The sequence below is a fragment of the Sus scrofa genome, chromosome 6 (assembly GCF_000003025.6).
Source record: "Sus scrofa isolate TJ Tabasco breed Duroc chromosome 6, Sscrofa11.1, whole genome shotgun sequence".
NCBI classification, from domain to species: domain Eukaryota; kingdom Metazoa; phylum Chordata; class Mammalia; order Artiodactyla; family Suidae; genus Sus; species Sus scrofa.
This window is the reverse complement of record NC_010448.4, coordinates 128855334-128875775: the sequence shown is the minus strand read 5'-3', so window position 1 is coordinate 128875775 and position 20442 is coordinate 128855334. Positions and strand designations below refer to the sequence as shown.

The 20442-nt window shown below is 45.6% G+C and overlaps 1 protein-coding gene across 1 annotated transcript in view; it reads right to left on the bottom strand.

Moving 5' to 3' along the window:
• LPAR3 (lysophosphatidic acid receptor 3) overlaps positions 1–15566 on the bottom strand; it is a 77560-nt gene extending 61994 nt beyond the window's left edge. Inside the window, exon 1 of the mRNA XM_005656117.2 lies at positions 15382–15566. The gene's annotated coding sequence lies outside the window, so the exon portion shown is untranslated. The remainder of the gene's footprint in view (positions 1–15381) is intronic.

The window sequence follows — 20442 nt, the reverse complement described above, 5'->3', positions numbered from 1 at the left end:
GTTTGTCCCAAAAATACCCTGCTGTTCACAGCAATAGGTCAATAGTGATCGGCAGTGACCCCTCCATACTTCTGGAAAGCACACGAGCCCTGGTTAATGCCTGACTAAATCCTGAAACTCCATACAGGAAGGAAAATCATGTTTTCCAAGTGTGTGACTGTAGAGGGAAACAGCTGTTTTAATGAAGGTGTCAAGGGTTCTAGCACCCCTGTCTTATCACTAAAGCTGGAGGCTCAGAGACATCCTGCCCCCTCCCTGATCTGTGCCTGTCTAGTAGTAAAACGGCATAACTGTGTAACGGTGAGGTCACAGAAATGTATATCAAAGGCATTTGAATGCTGTGCCTGACCGCATCCTTGGTCCCTCCACCTCCCTCTCTAGGTGCTCTTTTCCTTGTGGGACAGCATCAATCAACTTCCTTGTCCTCCAGCTCCCGCCAGGGGAGGTACAGCAAGCAATGGTGGGGTGGGGGTGGGGGGGGGCCGCAAGGCTGAGACATTGATTTCCCCAGCTCCCTCCCTGCCAGGTGGCTGTGGCTAGGTTAGTGCCTGGCAGGCAGCCTCCCTGTCTCCCTCCCCTTGGCTTTCAGGTTGAGGGGTGTGAACCAGCCCCTTGCCGTTTGGAGCTCTGGGTCATTGCACCATCTCGTGGTTTCCATGAACTCTGCCCTCCCCCAGTTATCAAGTTACCACCCCTACCTCACCCCCTCCAAGGTCAGATTAACTGTATCAGATTTCCTGCAGAACTCTGAGTAATATAGATATCATCTTAAAGAATATGGTAATAAAACAGTGTTATTGGTAAGATTTTAATGTTATGGATTTTCTTAAATCTTTTAGTAAGATCCTGTACACGTAAGATTTCCTGGCTAGAAATGTAACGACTCTCCAGAGAAGGAAAGAGGAATAAATCATACTCCCTCCCAAAGGTACCAGCCTATCACAATTCTTTGGATGCCTCCTATGCCCCCCTTATACACACCAGAATTCTAGCAAATTTCTCTACACACAGTAAATGATTCAGTAAGTGAGTGACTTACCCACAGTTGGGGGTGGGGGTTATATAAAATAAAGACAACTATGCTGGATTCCAACAGAGCCCTGCATGCTGGAGTCTACCCCATAGATGTCCTCTGTAATCCAGGATCGGCTCCAACGCTACTGTACTCTTGGTCTTGTAGACCATGGAAATCAATGTCATGGGCTTAAGTGTTCCCTGGGACCAAGGATTAGCCAGGTTTGAAAATAGACACCGCAGAGAAAGAAGCAGTATACTTTTCCTTATGGTGCCGTGAAGAGGGTGATGCTGGAGGTTGGGGGGAACGACACCTGAGCTGAGGGAGCACTGCCACTTGATGCAAGGCAATGCAGACCTGGGGCAAGGGCTGCCCTTTGGTGGCACCAGTGAGCCATCCTCTGTGGTGGCATTTCCAGTGGCAGAAAACGGAACCACTCTCCCAGAAGCTCGGCAGCCTGCAGCCTGGTGGAAATGCTCCAATGGCAGGTGATATTTTGGCCCTGAGGACATGAGTCAGACGAGTCTCTGAGTAGATAAGCAGCTTGGGGGGCTCAAGGCCCAGGGTGGGGAAGGCCTCAGGAATAAGCTTATCTCTGTTCCATCAGCAGCTGCACTGTATTCTAACATCCCTCACCTCTGTTCTTCCAAAATGAATACAAACAGGCTTGGGGGAGTTCAGAGGCAGCCCTGGCCTCTGGAACCCGTATACATGGACACAACTGAAACTTTCGGACATGTGTACATTATTCTTCTAAAGTGACTTTTTATTTACCACATTCAGACTCTCTTTTAGCCACTGGAGGGAATCTCCCCTGATACTGCACTGTAGGAACTTTCTCAGCATCAGCCTTTACCACCAGACTGTGATCTTCTGAAGGGCCCCTCACAGCTTCTTACTCACATTTGTGCACCCGATACCCAGTACAGGGACATGGAGTAGATGCACAATGGATGTCTGGTTCAGGTGTAGGCTAGTTTCAGTTCGCTGGTTGGAAGTAGAGGAGACAGAAATGTGATCCCACCACATGCAAAAATGCTGGGGTGATATGGAAGCAGAAAGAAAGGACAGGCTATTCTTTCCATAAATTTGCCTGAGACATACAACCATGAACCTCCTATGGCATTCAACATGCCATACTGAATATGTATCTGTCTTGACCTTACTTCTAAACCTACTGGGAGCAAAGCTGGTATCCTTCTGTCTGCCTATCTCACTGAAGCACAAACATAAAATCTTGCCTGAAATCAGCACGTAATAAAATACGTTCAATGTTATTGCATAATTCAATAGTAAATCCTTTATTTTCCAGCCTCTTTGTCTTTAATTTAACTGTGGATGTTGACAAAGAGTTATTCTCATATTGAAACTCTCCTCCTGAGCCTCTGTGACTCCATTCTTTCCTGGTGCTTTTCCCACTCTCCCCAATATTTCTGTCTCCTGTTCTTCCATCCGCCTTGAAGTGTACATACTCCTACACTTGGTTCTCAGCCCTCTCTTCTTTTCCCTTTTTTTTTTTTTTTTTTTTTGGCTGCCCCTGTGGCATGTGGACATTCCTAGGCCAGGGATCAAAACCATGCCACAGCAGTGACAACACTATATCATTAACCACTAAGCCACCAGGGAACTTCTCTTCTTCTCCTTCTAAACTTTCTTCCACCCGAACTATGACGGTTTAAGTTACTTCCTCTATGAGGAGAACTCCTGAACAACCAGCTCAAGCCCTGACATCTCTCACACCCTCTGTCTCTCATGTTAAGGTCCCAAACTGCCTTCAAGAGACGCAAGAAAGTTGCCACGAGGGTAGCATGTTTGTAGGCTGGGGCATGAAACCTCCTTCAATGCAGCTGCTGGAATGAGGAATAAAGTTTGGGGGGCTGTCCTAAAGACAGCCTTCCTCTGAAACAGCCCACCTGTGACCTAACTCAAGCCACCCACCTTCTGATTGCCAGTCTGCCCTTTGAGATGGAAGAATCCAGAGGAGTCACCAAGGGCACTGGGGAGCCCTCAAATACAAGGTAACAGAATGAGACTCTTCTCCCAGAATTAGAGGTTTTTGTTTTTGTTTGTTTGTTTTCTAAATACCTGCTTTAATGTAGTAGCTAAAACCATGGCTGTCTCAGACCTCACTAGTTGTGGCAGAGCATTTGCAGAGAGGTCTGGCATGGGAGAGGCTTCCCCTGGCTCACACTGGCCAGAACCCTTTGTTCTCTCCTTCCAGCACTTTTCTTGGGCTTGTGGTAGACTGGGACCCCTTTTCTGATGCCCCCCTGGTCCTGACCACTGCAGTATCCACAGCCTTTATATCTGCCTCTGCCAAGGAACTCTGAATACAGCCTCGTAGATTCCAACTCCAAACCTAGATATGTGATTTCCGGATTTTCTCCTGAGAGTGGTTCTCGGCCTCTTCTCATGTGAACACCCCCCTTGTTAAGCCCACTGCACAACCAGCCTCCAACCTTCAGTCTGCCTAGGAGGACCAGCAGAACCTCAGACCCCAATTTCCAAGGAGCCCTGTTGTGAGTGACAGATGCTGAGCTCAAAGCAGTTCTTCTAACTCACCTGCCCACGATTGTCTATGGCCCTCGACTTCTCTCATAAACATTTCTCTTATTAGTTAGCCTTATGGTTAACTAACTGCTAAGTCGTGTTTTCCTTTTCTCATACACTCCATTTCCCAGCTTCCTTGACTTCTTGCTAATGGACTGTGAGCATAAATGAAGTATGAATACTTCCAGGTTAGCCCTAAAACACCATGTGTACCTCTGTGCTCTTTCACCTTCCTGCAAGCTGGAGCACAAACAGGCCTGTGATCCAACACCAAGCATTCAGGCCAGAGCAAAGCCCTGGAAGCACAAGGGCATAGTCCTGGGACAAGTTTCCATTAATGAGGTGAAATGAGCTTCCATTAATGAGTGTCCATTAATAAGCATAGTCCTGGGACAAGTTTCCATTAGTGAGGTGAAAATTATGAATAAACACCTAGAAATATATGTAACAATTGGATAGTGATGTGAAATATAGGTGCATGATCAGTAGAGTATAATCCAAAAGTAGTGGTCTTTGGTGCACTGGAAATAACACTGGTTTGTTTTGTTTTGTTCTGTTTTGTCTTTTGAGGGCTGCATCCACAGCATATGAAGGTTCCCAGGCCAGGGCTCATATTGGAGCCACAGCCCCCAGCCTACACTACAGCCACAGCAACGCCAGATCTGAGCTGGGTCTATGACCTGCACCACAGTTCACGGCAACGCTGGATCCTTAACCCACTGAGCGAGGCCACGGATTGAACCTTCGTCCACGTGGTTAGTAGTCAGATTCATTTCTGCTGAGCCATGACGAGAACTCCCAGAACACCGGTTTTTAAACAAAGGGAGTTTGAGAAGCACTGCCCTAGTGGAGGGCAGAGAAACAAGATGAAAGGAACCCTTCAAACTCAAACCACTTTGCAGGACTGTTAACAAGAGAGAAAAATAAACTTCTGTTGTCTTCAAATCACTGTATTTGGGGGGGGGGGGGCTCTCTGCCTAAGAAGCCTGTAGCTCTAGGTGCAGGTGTTGGCAGGAACCACAGTGTGATCATGTGTTTGGCTGCTCCTTGCAGCAAGGCATTCCAAGAAAGAAGACGAGCTCGGGCAAGAGTTGTTTGTGAGTTTGTAAGCAAAGGTGGCAAAGAATAGGCAGCATCCAGAAGCTGGAGGCCTTGGAATATTAGAAAAGTTAACAGTTTCTGTAACCCCAAAGAGAAGAAAATAGTATCACTGCTCACAGCCTTTCACAAAGGCCTGTTAATAAAACATGACATTGGAGGAGTTCCTGTCATGGCGCAGTGGTTAACAAATCCGACTAGGAACCATGAGGTTGCCGGTTCAATCCCTGGCCTTGCTCAGTGGGTTAAGGATCCAGAGTTGCCCTGAGTTGTGGTGTAGGTTGCAGACGCATCTCAGATCACAGCGTTCCTGTGGCTCTGGCATAGGTCGCGGCTATAGCTCCATTTGGACCCCTAGCCTGGGAACCTCCATATGCCACGGAAGCGGCCCAAGAAATGGCAAAAAGACAAAAAAAAAAAAAAAAAATGACATTGGAGCAAAGAAGTCAGGCCAACATAAAGATCATAGCAAATGTGCATCCTTCTGCCCAAGTCCAGGTTCTAGAGAACCTCTGGGTAGAGGCCACTGAGGAGAAGAAGAAAGAGATGGGTCCTGCCTGGACATTGGGAAATGAGGAATGCTTAAGAACTAGCTCCAGAATAGAATTTGCTGTGTGGAACTGACTGCAAGCAAACAGACCAGAAGCCTATAAACTTTCTCAGGAATTATTCTGCCATGGAAGCCACAGCCTGGCCTGGAGGACACATTTTCCAACACCCATTTTCAGATATGGCCACAGAGGGTTATGGATAAGGGAGAACTCAGGGTCAGAGTCAAAGTCAGGGCCACTAGGAAGCCTGTCCCCAAGAGCAAAGGCAACGACCAGGGCAAAGGAGTTTTAATTCCTGCCCAGTGGGGCTTTATCATTTTTATGCACCTGTGGCTACTACATGAATCCTATTCTTCAGAATGGGAGTTCGGTTTTGTTTTCTTGTTTCTACTTCTCCTTTGTATAATGAAAGTTTGTCAGTCAGAAGAGAGAAAGAAATGGACATTTTAGCATGGGTATTTAAACATAGGATTGGGAGTTCCCATCATGGCACAACGGAAACGAATCCGACTAGGAACCATGAGGTTGTAGGTTCAATCCCTGGCCTTGCTCAGTGGGTTAAGGATCCAGTGTTGCCCTGAGCTGTGGTGGAGGTCGCAGACGTGGCTTGGATCTGGTGTTGCTGTGGCTGTGGCGTAGGCCGGTGGCTATAGCTCCAATTAGACCCCTAGCCTGGGAACCTCCATATGCCACGAGTGCAGTCCTAAAAAGGACAAAAAGACAAAAAAACCAACCAAACAAAAAATAAACATAGGTTAAGAGAAAGGAAGGTCATACCTATGGAGGTCTGGTCACCTAAACCCACTCATAGCTAGAGGCTGTGACACAAAGGAGGGCCGGGTAGCAGGGGGAAAGAAGCAGCAGCTTTAGCGTCCGGGGACCTGGACTTAGGGCGATGGCTCTAACCCGGCACACTATTGATCTGGCCACAGCCTTTTCCTTCCTCTCTAAAAATGGCACAATAACTACAACTATACAGGACTGTCGAAAGGATAACTAAAGTTTAAAAAGCGTATAGCAAGATGCTTAGCACATAGGATGTACTCAATACATAGTACTAAGAAAGTTAGCTAGCTCAAAAATTCCCCCAATTCAATGAAGTATAAAAATCAGTTGTATTTCTGTACACTAACAACAACCTGAAAAGGAAATTAAGAAAATAATCCCATTTACAACAGTATCACAATGAATAAAATACTTAAATATAACCAAGGAGGCAAAAGACTTATACACTGAAAACTACAAAACAATGGTGGAAAAAATTAAATAAGGCATAAATAAAGGGAAAGACATACTGTGTTCATGGATTGCAACCTAATACTGTTAAGATGTCTATACAACTCAAGGTAATTTATAGATTCTGAGTAACTCCTATCAAAACCTCAGTGGCATTTTTTTTTTAACAGAAATAGAAAAAAATCCTAAAATTCATAGGAAAATGCAAAGGATTCCAAATAGCCAATCTTGAGGCGTTCCCGTCGTGGCTCAGTAGAAACAAATCTAACTAGGAAACATGAGGTTGAAGGTTTGATTCCTGTCCCTGCTCAGTGGGTGAAGGATCCAGCATTGCTGTGAGCTACGGTGTAGGTCGCAGACACGGCTTGGATCTGGCGTTGCTGTGACTGTGGCGTAGGTCAGCTGCTACAGCTCCAATTGGACCCCTAGCCTGGGAACCTCCACATGCTGAGGGTGTGGCTGTAAAAAGATAAATAATAATAATAGTCTTCATCATCATCATCATCATCAACATCATCTTGAGAAAGAACAAATCTGGAGGCCTCATACCTCCTGGCTTCAAAACATTCGACAAAGTAGCTACAGTTAAAAAAAAAAAGCATGGTACTGACATAAAGACAGATACATAGACCAATGAGACAGAACAAGGAGCCTAGGAATAAACCCATGCAGATGTGGTCAGGGGTGCCAAGAATATGCAATGGGGAAAAGAAGTTTCTTCAACAAATGGTGTTGGGGAAACTGGATATCCACATGCAAAAGAGTGTGGCTTCTGGAAGCAACTGGCCTGAGTGTGAAGCCTTACTTACCAGCAAGTTAGCCTCTCTGTGCCTTAATTTTGTCACGTGTAAAATGGGGATAAAACAGTACCTTCTTCCTAAGACTATTAGGAGATTTAAGTAAGGTGCTTAGACAAGCCTCTGACACAGAATGTTAATTTTTTCTGTTACAAAAGGGAACCAAGACCTAACCTGTCAGTTTAGTGGGTTATTGGGACAAATTGAATGAAACAGCAGTGTGAAGTCCTTATCCCACTTGTGGATCCAGAGTAATCAGACAAGCCCAGTAAAGCAACAAGCAACAGGGCCAGTCAGTTCCTAATAGGTGAGACAGGGATCCTGAGAGATTACCAAGGGGGAAAAGTCAGAAGAAGAAACCCCATCTCAGACCAGGTGGGCTGCTGGTACTACAACCCCTGGTCCAGGGTCACTAACTGGTGTTTTTTTGAGACCAGTTGAAAAACATTTAGTTCCAAAGAATAAGTATAAGAGGAATTTGAAACCCTGATATTTAATCTTCTAATTATATTGCCATGCTCCCTCTGGGACCAATCTAACTACATCTTAGAGTAATCCATTAAAATCTATTCATTAATATACCACCGGACAGCTTTCAAAGTTAGTTCATGTCTCTTTGCCCATTTGAGCTCTAGGTGAGATAAGAAGTGCCGCATTCTCCATTTTACAGAGAAGAAAATGAAAAACTGGGAGATGCAGATTCACCCTGACCAAGCTCTCATTTTTTCTAGCCCAGGGTTCTTTTAACCACACTGACCACTGGAGCCTTTTTTTGGGTAGTTAATTCTCTACTGCCACAGGAAACAAAATATGCAAATTTCTTCTCCATAATGACATTAATGCCTTTTGCAAACATTTAGTGATTCTAGAAGTCATATAATTGTGGCCAATGTCAACCAAAATCTGTAAATATATCTCTACTTAGAATTTTTAACAAAAGTTCATGGGAAAAAAATCTATATAATCCAATGGAAATGACAATAAGACTCTCAATACATGATAGGAAAGAGCAAGGATTAGTCAGTTTGCCCGTTGCAGAGAAAGCTCAGAAGAGCAAGCAATCCAGTTTACTTTGAACATATTAAATGATGTAACTTAAGACACTTTCTCCCAAAGCATTTTATTTTCCCCATCAACAAATTAAAGCCTACCAGTTGAATGGGGCCACAGACATCAATTATCTGACAATAAAAATTAGACTGGAAATGAGCTGAGAAAGGCCAGAAATGACCTAGTAGCAATCCATAAAAACCTTTAAAAATGAATATGTTATCTCTATCTGCTTTCTTTCATTCACATCTTCTCTCTTTGCCTTCCCTTTTCTTCCCTCCTCAGAACTAAGGGGTCAGCATGTAGCTCAGAATGTAATATAATGAGAGGGAGTTTGGGGAGTTCCAAAGAGCCTGGGCTACAGTTGGGGAGCCACGCAAAGCAGTGAGCTGGAGGGATTAGAGGCTGATAATAAAGGTATAGACACATGGACTGGCAGGCCTGGCAGCTAAAGACAAGCAGCACTGGGAAGAGAGATGGGTACAGAGGAGGCAGGATGGCCTTTGTGGCTGAGAGATGGGCTACTTTGAGCAAACAAGTAAAAATACTGAAGATAACGGGAGTCAAATTTCTAACTGCCAGACATGTGTAAAAATATGTTAAAGGTAAGACTAGAAAGATCCTTGGCTATTATACTGGAACTGGAGATACTAGTATGAACATGTAATTTTTTTTTTTTTTTTTTTTTTTTTTTTTTTTTTTTTTTTTTTTTTTTTTGCTTTTTAGGGCCACACCCAAAGCATATGGAAGTTCCCAAGCTAGGGGTCTAATTGGAGCTACAGCCACAGCAATGCAGGATCCGAGCTGCATCTGCAACCTACACCATAGCTCACAGCAATGCCAGACCCTTAACCCACCTGAGTGAGGCCAGGGATCAAACCTGCAACCTCGTGGTTCCTCGTCGGATTTGTTTCTACTGTGCCATGATGGGAACTCCTGAACATATGATTTTATAATATATGGCCTAATGCAGAAAAATATCTAAATGTATACGTGTATACATATACACAAATATATATATATATATACTTCCTAGCTCTTTCCTCTGAGAGATTTAAAGCAATGACATCCCAGCAACAATGGGCACATTAACCTTCCATATCTTGGTTTCTAAATACCATTCTCTTCCAAAAGAGATGACTGACTAGGTCAGGGAAAGTACAAGATGAGCCTGGAATGTCTTGTGGTGACAAAAAATTTTATAATGCTCAATGAATGATAGGGATGTCAAAAGGACACAGGAGCCAGTTTAACTGGACTCCCGATGGCCAAACTGAGGATGATCTGAGCATCAAAATAAATAATGATAGCATGGGTTTTCAACATACTGTATACAAAAGGAAATCAAAAATACTTCCTAATATAAATGAATAGATGGATGAAAGAGAAAGTTCTTCCTTATAGCAGAATGCCAACTAATAAATGTGGCAGGAGTGATAGAAATAAAGAATCACCATTTAGCAACCTTCAGGGAGGTGGCTGATGCAGGCAGAGGTCACCAGTGAACTGAAAGTGGAGGTTTAATAAGGAACAGCTATTAACATAACCTCAGAATACCTCCCCACAAATGCCAATAAGTTTAAAAGGGAAAAATGGTGAATTTCAGGTGGAGAGATTTGGCAAACACTAACATAACCAGGTGATCAAGGCCAATATTCCAGCGATGGAACAGGTTGACACTCTGTACCTTCTAATGCAATATGCTGAGAAGAGCAGAGTATCTTGCCAAGAACATATGACCTAAGTCTGCTTCTGAAGAAACACCTGCCAGATTCAAGTTGAAAGCCATCTACAGAATGGAAGACCTGAACTTGAAGATCTGTGCATCTGCAAAGACTTTAGGAACAGGGAAAGTCTAAGGAACTATTCTTAAAAAGACATGACCAAATAAATTTAACATGGACCCTAGACCAAACAGGAAAAAAGAGACATTTGGGGCACAACTGATGACATATGAATGGGCTTTGTGGACTGGGTGGTAGTGCTATACCAGTGTCAACTTCCTGGTTGGGTGATGCAATGATTAACTGTATGTGTCAACTTGACTAGACTAAGGCATACCCAGATAGCTGGTAAATCATCAAGGGGGCCAACTAATATCATTAGGAAGGGATGGGGCAAGCTGTATTGGGCAGGCTGTTTTCCAGAACGACACCCAGTCAGGCCCAGAGTGAGGTGTATAAATGATTCACATCTGAGAAGGATAGGTAAGGTCCCCTTGAGCTGGGAGGTGTGAGAGGGCACAGGTAAGGGAGGGGTTTGAGGCTGCAGGAAGAAAGACAAGAGACTGTGGGGCAGGACAGGAGGCTAGGGTGCAGGACAGGAGGTTAGGGGACAGGAGGCTAGCGAGCAGGACAGGAGGCTAGGGGGGCAGGACAGGAGGCTAGGGGACAAGAGGCTAGGGGACAGGAGGCTAGAAGGCTAGAGGGTAGGAGGCTAGGGGACAGGAGGTTAGTGGGAAGGAGGCTAGGGGACAGGAGGTTAGGGGGCAGGAGGCTAGGGGTAGAACAGGAGGCTAGGGGACAGGAGGCTAGGGGGCAGGAGGTTAGGGGACAGGAGGCTAGGGGGCAGGAGGTTAGGGGACAGGAGGCTAGGGGGCAGGACAGGAGGCTAGGGGGCAGGAGGCTAGGGGTCAAGACAGGAGACCAGGGGACAGGAAGCTAGCAGATAGGACAGGAGGCTAGGGTATATTATAAGAGGCCAGGAGAAAGGACAGGAGACCAGGAAAATACCACAGGAGGCCAGGGCACAGGAGGCCAGGGGACAGGAGAGAAGGCTGGGGGACAGGAGGCTAGCAGATAGGACAGGAGGGTGGGGGACAGGATAGGAGGGTGGGGGACGGATAAGAGGCCAGGGGACAGGATAAGAGGCCAGGGATAGGACAGGAGGCTAGCGGTAAGGCACTGCAGAGGCCAGGCCAGGAGATGAAGAAAGAGGACAGCATCAGCCTGGAGAGGGAAGAAGGAGTGGGTACACACCAGGAAGTAAAAACCTTCCTCTCACTGGGCAATATTTTCCCGGCTCCCCATGCAGGTCAGAGAGCAACATATGCCTTTCAGAAGGAATTACTTAGCTTAACTGTTTGGTGTGGGCTGGGGGAGTGGGAGACCCCTGAGCCCATTTAGTGCACTGCAGAGTAAACCTCAGAGACCAGGTTAGCAAGAAGGCACAGGCCAGTGGGGATGGCACAGTGATTGATGATGCCATCACCATTCTCGCCTCTGACTTGAGGGCTGGTTAGTTAGATCTGTTTTTGCCCACTGAGAACTGAGATGAGCAGACAGCACAGATAATTCTAAGAGGGAATTAAAACTTCTTTGGACCTTGGCCCTGTGCCTCCAATCACATAGGTAGTCTTGGTCCTGAAATTCCTCTTCCTCTCCTGTTTCCCACAGAGCCGTTTCTCAATCTTCTGCAGGATTCCCTCCTTGAAATCTCATTCACCATGAAAGGGCAGGAGACAGGTGTGTGAAGAGAGGGCATCAATGTCCACTTATCACATCCAACACCCACATGGAGATCTTAGCATCCCCCCACCCCACCCCCTGAAGGCGGGCCTGGGGTGTTCCACATCACCCCAGGCCCTGCCTCTTTAACTCAACATTGATGTGGCTGATACCAGGTACAAAGCTTTCACATACCTGATTTAATGGGACCCAATACAACCCAGGCAGGTAGGTAGAAAAGGAATTCTGATCCCCATTATCTCAATGAGAAAACTAATTCAAAGAGGATAGGTGGTTTTTTCAAAGTCACAAGACCTCACCAAAGTGGAGTTGGAATTAGAACATAGACCCCTATACCCCAAACTGCCTCTCTCTCTCTCTTTTTTTTCTTTTTCTTTTCTTTTTATTTATTTTGTATTATTTTTTTTCCCACTGTACAGCATGGGGACCAAGTTACACATACATGTATACAGACTTTTTCCTCCCATTGTTGTGTTGCGATGTAAGTATCTAGACATAGTTCTCAATGCTACACAGCAGGATCTCATTGTAAATCCATTCCAAGAGCAATAGTTTGCACCCCTTAACCCCAAGCTCCTGATACCTCCCACTCCCTCCCTCTCACCCTGGGCAGCCACAAGTCTCTTCCCCAAGAACGTTGCCACAGAAAAGAAAATCAAACTGCCTCTTAAACCCAGCACTTTGTCAAAGCTCAAACTCTCAGGGCTTCTGCAGACAGCTCCCCACCCCTCACCTCCACCTCTCCCATCCATGGCAGGACTCAGTTGCAGAGGACTCCTCCACATACATACAGGATCTAGGGCAAGAGACAAAGGATCAGCAAGGCCAGAGAGGAGGCAGCTCAGTACCTGTAGGAGGAATGATGGAGGGAAGAGCAAAGGGACCATGGCTTGGAAGGAGGAAAGCAAGTAAGGGAAGTGTATGGAACATCTCTAAATCACCCATGGCTTGGGACTCTATCACTGGACTCTCAAGGGTACAATGCACACGTGTGCCCCATGTTTACAGAAATGTCAATACTTGAATGTTTATCTAGGAGGAAAAGAGGGCAACCAGCATTTAAGGTGTACTTCCCACATATCACAGACCCTGCAAGTGCTCTTTCCCTTTCATCTTAGGAGGTGGATATAATCTTCATTTTTACAGACAAGGAAATTAAGGCTTAGAAAAGTGAAGCAAAGTATCTGGAACAAGGGCTGGTCTGACTGCAAAGCCCCACTCTCCTCTTTACACCACATTAATAATACCTTGGGCCTGGGCTCTGCCACTTAGAACCTTGCAATCAGACTTAACCACTCTGTTGGGTATAATCACAGGTCAGAAAGCATTCTGAACTAATGTATACTCCAAGGAGAATGGCTAATGGGTAATTTGAGTTATAGCAATTTGCATTCAAGTTACAGTGATTCCCCCTGCTACACCTCTCCCTCCCAATAAGAGTCTGGGGTTAGGTTATGATGGATTTCTGCTCCAGGATGGAAAACTTGGGCATGCGTGCACCACTTTGAGTGTGTGTGCCTTGACTGCTGCCTGGCTAAAATGCTGTGCATACAGTGACTCCTCTGTGCTTGTGTACTTGGGAAAATGAGAGAAATTAGCATGTAGATGTTCAAACAGGTTCTGATGAACAGACACAAAATGCAATCTCATATTTGAATGTTTTCATTTTAGTCTGCATTCACAGAAAACATATGCAGATCTGTTCTATCAAACATCCTGTAAAATAGCTTAAAACAAATCTGATCTAATAGTACAAAAAAGCTGGTAGTTGATTTATGCATTTGTCAAATTTAGAAATCACCTCTGTCATTTGTGTCATTCAAAACTACAAAGTTTTGAATTCTCAAGACAAAAAAAGAAAACAAGAAAAATGTGCCCTGACAACTTATTTTCCTAGTTACTCAGTAGTGATGATCCATATAAATTACTTCCAGATGATTGGATGTTCAGCCTCTACATAATACCTAATATAGTCACAACAGTCTCATGGCACAAGAGACAATTCCAGAAGCCTATCTTAAGTACATAAGCCTTACTGGCAGAGTTTGCTTGCTGGTCTTTTTAGAGTGGACCAATTTTGGGAGTTCTTGTTGTGGCTCAGTGGTAACGAATCCAACTAGTATCCATGAGTACACGGGTTCAATCCCTGGCCTTGCTCAGTGGGTTAAGGATCCAGTGTTGCCATGAGCTGTGGTGCAGGTCACAGATTGGCTTGGATCCGGCATTGCTGTGGCTGTGGTGTAGGCCGGCAGTGGCTCTGATTCGATCCCTAGTCTGGGAACTTCCATATGCTGCAGGTACAGCCCTAAAAAAAAGACCAAAAAAAAAAAATTTTGGTCCCAATTTTATTTAGACAAGCAAGATGGTGTTAATGGAGCCAAGGTTGTGTGTATCACTGTATAACTTTTGGTTAAAATAAAACAAAAAAGAAAAAAGGAAAATTCTACTCAGTGACTCAGACCACACAAAACTGGATCAGTGCCTCATTGGAAGGAGAGTTAGCAACTATTGATAGGTATTTCACTGGAAAACCCAACAACTCTCCTTGGCAATATAAAAGTTCATGCTTTAATGACATGCTGTGTGGTGCACGAAATAATAACATTCTTGTAAAGAAGGAATCAACTGTCTGTGACTGGCATTTACCTTATTCTCTGACTTACCAAAAAAAAAAAAAAAAAAAAGGAGGAGCCTTGAGAAGCTAAGCTAAGCTGCCCTTAACTTCTAAAGTAACATTCCAAGGCCAGGTAATACTCTGGGCAGCCAAGGAGTGCAGAGGAAGAAATGTAGTGCAATGACAGCAGCAAAGTAAGGGGGGGAGGAGGGAAATTCCGTGGAAAATATTCAGTTTAAAAATGACCTACAAGAATTTTATACGGCAGTTCTAATGATTACCTTAATAAGACTAAATTGTTTCCAAAATTAACAATCACTCCTCAAAGTACTTGCTTGAGAAATTTCTAAGCAATTTTGGTAGTCGCAACTTGAAGGAAAGCAATAAAGTAACACTAACTACAGAACAAAGCGCTTTGTCTGCCTGTGGTGAGGGGAGATCGTGGGGACCTTGACTTACTCTCAAAACACCACTCCCAACAGTGTCCCCAAAAGTACTTAGTTGATAACCATTTCCCGAATCTCTGGATGCCTTGCATGGTTCGAGCTGTTCTCTATCTAACACACCACAGTACCGGGAGTAACTGGAGGCTGAAAAATGTTATATCCGTAGGCTCCCTGGGCGAATCTCAGTTCACCATCGACGGCTGTAAGACCGAGTTTGGAAAAGGAGCACCTGTGCGAAAGCAGAGCGGAGCCTGCGACAGGCTCTCCGCACCCAGCCCACCAACCCACAGCAGCGGCCCGCTCAGCCGGGATTGTGCATCCCGACCGCTTTTCGTTCCTAGGGTCGGGTGGGGGGAGGGAGGAAAGGGCAAGAGGTACCACGCATCGCCCAAAGAGGACAGGCTCAGGTACGTCGAATGGGTCTGGGGCTCGGGCTGGACGCCAGGTAATCCCGAAAAGCCACAGGCTGAGCCCGGAGGTGGTGCGCCCCGGCCTCCCCACGCGCCCGGGACGGCTGCAGCTCCGGCAGCCCTCCCTGAGCCCCGCGCCCCACTCACCGCTCACACTGGCCCGCGCCGCCGAGCCGGGGAGCCGGGACCCCTGCGGCTGCCGCATGCCCCCTGGGACCAGAGTGACGGGGCGACCAGGGGCCGGGTGCGAGGAGCGGTGGAGGACACGGCGGGCGGGCGGCAGCGGCGCGCCTCCTCTCCAGTGGCCGCCAACACTCGTCCGGAACAGGAGAAAAGTTTGGCAGAACGAGGGGTGGAGCCCAGGGGGCGGGGGGGCGGGGTTCCGACTTGCCCCGCCTAGCCCTGTCCTGGCCAGCCCCACCCTTCCCCGGCAACCGACAGTTCCCACGCAGAGCGCCCCCGACCGGCGAAGCACGGATCCGCGCTAGGGGGCTCTTCTGAAGCTGCCCTTCTGCCTGGGACTAGTCCCCAGGTGCATGGCCGACCTCCAAGAGATGGCCCCCACCAATGGACCACTAGCACCCACAAGCCCTACAGAGCCGTACCTCCGAGCCCAGTACTAAAGCATTGTCTCTTTGTCAGGCTCCCCTCACACTGCGGGGAGTGGGGGAGAGATTTCTTTGAAGTGGCTTAGAAAAGTGCAGCCCATACCCACACCATACATGGGAGGCAGGCTCACCGCTGGACTGACCACTTGCTCTAAAACTGAAGCCACACAACTCTCCGAGGATGCAGGCAGCCCCCAGAGGCCACGTGGTTCACATACATTTGGCTTGGGGGCCTCTCCTAGGCACCTTTTTACTGAAACAGGAAACAAAAAATATTTAAAGTTCTAGAAAGAGAATTCTGGGCCACTTGGGGTAAGTAGTCTCGGACGCTTTGTTTTTCAAAGCTGAAATATAAAGCCTCCACGGACCCACCTTTGGTAAAGAAGGAAGATGCAAAGTGAAAAAATGTTTGCCATGAAGACTTTGTTCTCTCTGAACTCTGCAAAGCAAAAAGAGGGTATAGACGTGCAGAGAGTCGGGTTTTCCAGTGACCTCAAAGGAGGGAAATACTGTAAAGGGAGGTCCTTACTACTCATGCTTCAAAACCTTGGGAAACACTGAGGACATGAACTGAGATATCTTCCTGTAGCTTTTTGCCACTCATTCATTTGTTTGTTCATTCATTGTTCATTCAATGTTGATACTGGGTCCTTCTGTATGCCAAACTAGAAACCATAACCCAGGAAACAATCTGTATGGTAACCTATTTCCTATCATCTAAGAAATTCTGCTCTCTGAAAATAATGTTTTAGTAATGTTTTATTCCTTTGACAATGGACCTCATTCCCAAGATCATGACAGCCTGGTATGCTTCAAACCTTCGCACGGGTTGGGCTATATTTTGATCAACATATGCCCAAATTATTGTTGCTTCACCTGAGTGTGCAGAAAACGACTGTGGCGGCTTATAGATGAACCGTGTGGAGAGAGCTACAACTTGCAAAGCTAACGTTAGAGGAAGATCACATTTACCAGAACAAGCAAAACTCATGCGGATGACATATGAGAATGAGGCTAGGGGAGTGGCAGTTCAATTCGGACAGCACAATGCTGAAGGGCAATGTGGTGGATACAAAAATTTTCAACCACTAGCACTTAGCAAATGCTTGACTCAACAAATGTGTAGTACGTTGAGTGGAGTAAATTGTTGTAGGCTGGACTGGGAGCTGTAAACACCACTTAGAGCCTTCTCTTTGCTGGGAAATTTGTTCCAAGTTCCAAACAACTTATTAGCAAAGGCACTTTGCACACACATTATGTTGTAACTTGGGAACTTCCTGAACTGGAGGAGCATTGCAAAGGTGAACAGGGGTTCTATAAAGCCAGATGTGATATTTTTAATGTATAATTTAAAATTTTTTTTTTTTCTTTTTAAGGCCGCACCTTCAGCATATGGAAGTTCCCAGGCTAGGAGTTGAATCAGAGCTGCAGCTGCTGGTCTACACCACAGCCACAGCAACTCTGGATCTGAGCAACATCTGTGACCTATGCCCCAGCCTGCGACAATACTGTATCCTTAAGCCACTGAGCGAGGCCAGGAATTGAACTCACATCCTCATGGACACTGTGTTTGGTTCTTAACCTGCTGAGCCACTTCATAATGGGAACTCCATACTGTATTTTTTTTTTTTTTTAAGGAGAAAGGAGAAAAAAATATGGTGAGTTGTGTTGTAAAAGGAAAATGACATTCTAGATAGATGGGGTTTTTGTTGCTTTGCTTTGGCCACACTCCCAGCATATGGAAGTTCCCAGGCCAGGGATTGAATCCGAGCCACAGCTGCAACCTACACCACAGCAACACTCGATCCTTAACCCACTCCATCAGGCTGGGTGGATTGAACCAAATCATTAACCCACTGCACCACAGAGGGAACCCCTAGCTAGATAGTTTTTAACAAATATGGCTCAGATCTGAGCAAAAGGCAAGGAAGTGATGTAGGAAAGGGATGGAGAGGGGGAAGGGGCAGAGAGAACATATGGTTTATTGACCTACAGGCAGGAACAGGGAAAGGGAACAAGAGGCCAAGGATAAGTAAAGAGAAAGATGTGGCCCCCAATCCTAGTTTTTAGGAAGAAACTCAGGGATTATCCACCAGAACCTTATCTAAGTCCTTGTAGAATCTGTGGTGTCTCACTTCTCCACCAAAAGGGGTTTTTTATTAGTAAAACCAAATTAAAATTAACATAAAAATGGTGAACACAAAGCTTGAGGATAACTTTGCCTTAAAGATCACTGGCTGGAAAGTCATTCAAAACTTTTCAACAAACATTTGATGGTCAGCTTCCCATATACAAAGTATTGTATTTTGTGTTCTTGGAGAGGCAATGATTTATAACATTGTTTCCATAAAGGGAAAAGAGGGGCTCTCTACAGTGCTTGATGGAAAGGCATACTGAGGCTGAAGGAACAATCATGGCCTTGGGGAACTTTGTGAACCAGCCCATACTTGGCAGTGAATAAATGTGGCAAAAGAAATAAATTAGCAAATAAAACTAAAAGCAAGCCAGCCACCTGCCACAATGATAAGCAGTGTGGGACACAGTCACACTTCTCCCTCTCAAGATTTATGAAAAGAAGCTCGTGTTCCTTTGCCCCCCCAACTCAGCTTGGACTTCCAGGTATTAAGGCAAGTGTTCATAGATTTGTTCTTCTTATCTTTGGGAAGATCTGAACTGAATCACTGTCCAATTTTGTTCATCTGTACTAATTAGCAATGAGGATGCCTACAGCAGGTGAATAGCATGAGGAAGTGGGATGGTGGCTCTAAAGTGAGAGATGTGAGTGTTACCTGAAATAACAGTTAGCTAGAAGGTTCTGAGGAAAGCCTGAGCCAAAGGTTAACTCTGAAGAAACTAAAGGAAAAGAGAGATGGTAAGCAAGGTTATGGCCATGTAGAGTTCTCTCAAATGCATATAACTTCATACAGAAAACAATGGGAAGTCACAGAAATAGTCCCCAAATACCGAAATACCAAAAATTAACATAAACTTAAGTTTATTTAAATTGAGAAAACCATCTCACATGACATTCAAAAATATTTCTTATTCCCATTGTGGCTCAGTGGGTTAAGAATCCTACTAGTATCCATGAGGATGAGTTTTCAATCCCTGGTCTTGCTCGGTGGGTTGAGGATCTGGCATTTCTGTGAGCTGTGGTTCAAGTCACAGACATGGTCCAGATCTGGTGTTCCTGTGGCTGTGGCGTAGGCTGGTGGCTACAGCTCCAATTCCACCCCAAGCCTGGGAACTCTCATATGCTGCAGGTGAGACCCTAAAAAGACAAAAAAAAAAAAAAAAAAAAAAGAAGAAGAAAAAATACTTCTTAGATGTTCATCCCATCACTACTTAATTCTGCATATTTTTATGCTTGTAAAGAGTGACCAATTTTAAAAATAAAATTCATGATGGGGATCTCGCTTTAGCAGATATGAAAATACATTATAAAACCCAAAGTTCCCATTGTGGCTCAGTGGTTATGAACCCGACTAGTATCCATGAGGATGTGGGTTCCATCCCTAGCCTTTCTCAGTGGGTTAAGGATCTGGCGTTGCCGTGAGCTGTGATGTAAGTCACAGAAGGCTCAGATCTGGCATTGCTATGGCTAAGGTGTAGGCCAGAAGCTACACTCTGATTTGACCTGTAGCCTGGGAACTTCTATATGCTGTATGTGCAGCCCTAAAACAAAGGGGGAAAAAAGTGTGAGCTGGACTACCATCCAGAATAAAGTTCACTCTCCTCTCTCTTCCTCTTCCCTGATATCAGCAATGTCCCAGACAGAGAGCATAGACTAGCAGCACCATGCCTGACCCAGGAATGACATACAAGTGAGAAGCAAACCTTTGTCCTTTTAAGCCACTGAAATTTGGGGAGCATTTGTCACCAAAGCATAACCTAAGTTACCCTCATTAATCCAAGTAAAGACGTACTATGCCCTGCTGTCCATCCGAGACTTGGGTATGAATCATTTTTGCATGTATGCACCACCTCAGTGATGAGGGAATGGTGCTACTGAAGTGGTGACATGGCATAGCTGGACAGGGGAGGAACTGAATCCACTGTCTGAATTTTCTGTGGTCCCCAGACTGATGCAAAACAGCACTAACGTCAGTTCTGGGTAGAAAAGCACCTAAAGGGAAATCCTGGCAGTGGGAGCACCAGAGGCAGGGCCGGCATCCAAAGAATCCCCCCCTGCAAGAGAGTGCACTAGGTGTCCATTACCCACCTATTCAGCCCCAACACAGAGTAAGTCCATTCGGGAATCAGATGCCACAACAGGGAGAAAATGGGAGGCGCAGAAGCCCAAGTATAAACTTCGAATGACCAAGACTGCTGAATTTGCCTGTCAGTGAGAGAAATAGGAGCTTCCAGATAGAATTTAGGTCCACTTTTACACTTTACATGTTTGCCTGCCTAAGTTTTGCAGCCTGAGAATTGCGTTGGTACTACACCGAGATACTTTAAGGGCACATCGTGAGGGCTGCCTCTGTTCGACCACCATGGGGTGCTTAGGGTCCGGGCAGGCAAAGCCGAAACCATGCATGGACAATGAGAACACCTTATGTAATAGGCTAACGTCTGTTCCCACAACTAACACTCAAGC